This window comes from Trachymyrmex septentrionalis, unplaced genomic scaffold (assembly GCF_001594115.1).
Source record: "Trachymyrmex septentrionalis isolate Tsep2-gDNA-1 unplaced genomic scaffold, Tsep1.0 scaffold81, whole genome shotgun sequence".
Classification (NCBI taxonomy): Eukaryota; Metazoa; Arthropoda; class Insecta; order Hymenoptera; family Formicidae; genus Trachymyrmex; species Trachymyrmex septentrionalis.
The window spans coordinates 1,221,289-1,223,778 of NW_017305997.1; positions in this window are offsets into that span (position 1 = coordinate 1,221,289).

Here is a 2,490-nt window from a genome sequence, read left to right on the forward strand (position 1 = left end):
TTTTTTTCCTCTTTTCATCTTTTTACACATCTTACGACTTCCCTTTTATTTCTTCTTCTGAACCCGCAAAGCAACCTTGGATGAGTCGTCGCGACAACTCAATTTTATTGGAATTTTATCGGAATAACTACTGGAATAAAATAAAATTGTAGGTTTCAGCTCGTGAATAAGTTAATGCTTTACATTAATAATGACAGAAAATAAAATTATATAAATTATAAAAATAAATCACGAATTAAATCAAGCTTATTTATAAAACTCTATTAAATATAGGAAAAGTGTCCTGAATAATCATTCAATTGATTGCAGGTCTTATAGTTTTATAATATTAAATATAATATAACATTAAGTATAAATCTTTAAGTATAGATTTTGGAACAAATGCATTTTGCTACTTAGCATTGTACGTAGATGTTCGAAGTAACTTTCAGATATTATTGTAAGTTCCTCTTTGGTACTCTCATACACGTACAACATTAACCAGTGAAGCATAATTTTCGTCGAAATGTTTCCATAGGGTTTCTGGTTCATTTTGTATAATGATTATATACGATTAAATTTTGTAATAAATACATATTTTCGATATGTACATAGCGACTACATGTGCTTGGTAAACCTTGTTCAAATATTAAGTATTGATAAATATTTTGTGCTAAGAACAATTTATGCAAAATTAATTTACGAAATACTCTAATGCGTCTACAAAAGCTTAACAATAAGGAAATTTTTATAACTAATTCTATCTGATTTCAATTATAACAACAGAATATATATAATTATACACGGACAGAATTTTCATTTAAAATTTATCCTAAAAATATAGTAGTTGTGATACAATATGTATATTAAATATTTTTACTATGTATTTCAGTAAAATTGATCGAACAGATTTTATACTTTATTGTAATTTTATTAATAAATAAGAGATTTTTAATACATTAAAATTCTTTGAAATAAAATGTTGTTCCACGACTGTCATATTTTCAGGGTAAATTCTAAGAAAAAATTCTCTCCGTATATAATAATGATTATTTATGAATACAAACACATACAAAATTTCTAACAATAAATTATGTATATGCCCTAGATAATAAAATTTTGAAATTATTCGTACTAGTAAATATCACTGTCGACATCCAAGTGTCTGACTATCGTTGATTTTTACTACTTTTATAGTACTAAATATATGAGATTTTAATTCTATTAAAAACGTCTATGCAGTATTTTGACACAAGAAATGTAATTATAGATAATATTCCTGTACACAACAGTCTTTAGATGATGGATTCACGATTATCGGATAAACTAAGTTTGCTTTTGCTATTGAAAGTAATTGCATTTAGAGGCAGCTATCTCGGAGAGACATGAAAGCTCATGTTTCCAACTTACGATCCAGTAAACGTCCACATAAATGGATTTAAATGAGCCTTCAAAATCATAAATCATAAACTCGAAACAACTCGCATCTTCAAACGTTGTTCTAATATGTATTCTTGATGTAGTCTAAATTCTCCCACCTCGAATATATAAAACGGATTTACAGTACAGTAATAATATAAAATATTCGCGACGTGAAATAAAAAATTGACTAAATATGGTATAATATATTTAATTGGCTGCAGCAGTTAATTTTTGGTTGCATTAACTGGTTAGCCTATCAAAATTGTATACTAACATTGCGGATAGATTAATGCAACCAAAAATTTTTTGACTGTTGCAACCAATTAAAAATGCTATTCCATATTTTACCATCTAAATTGCTGCAGCAGCCAATCGTTTTTTTCAGTGCAAAAAAATACAGATTATAAATTCCAAACTTGTCTTATACTATAAATCTTTCCATTTTATTATCGCAATGGAATTCCATTGCGTTTCCACTCAGCGAAATCCATTAAAGAAGTCTCTCGTTCTATAAAAACGAGTTCCAGAGGAAAGCGTCACATTTACTACGAATTATAGCTTCGCATTTTTTCAAATTAAATATTCTTTTCAGGAATGTGATACCTGAGAGTATCTCACCGGATATGGAATAGCACGTTCGATGCACGGCACATTAAAATCACGCAATTAAAATCTTGGCATCAGGCCAATCAAATCTTTTTTACTGCTTTATCAAATATATGTAGGATCTTTTTATATTATTATATTGAAATAATTATAATTTATTCACTACGCAGATATGATTAATGTTATTATCGCGATAAAGTTAAGATGAAACAATATCGTCGGAAAAAAGCAATTTCTCTGTTCCATACATAGTCCCTTATACCATTAAAGTTTGAAGAACTCACCTGCACATGAAGTCGACTATAGGACTTTTCTTTCGTTCTCTAGAGGCCGTTGAACTATAAAATACTATTGTAATATATATATATATATATGAGAAAGTGAATCAAAGTTATGTTTCATGTGCACATGAGTCATCGTATGAATCTTTACTTTCTTTCCCGTTACAGTTTGTACTTCACTTAAAAAGTAATTTAAACGAAA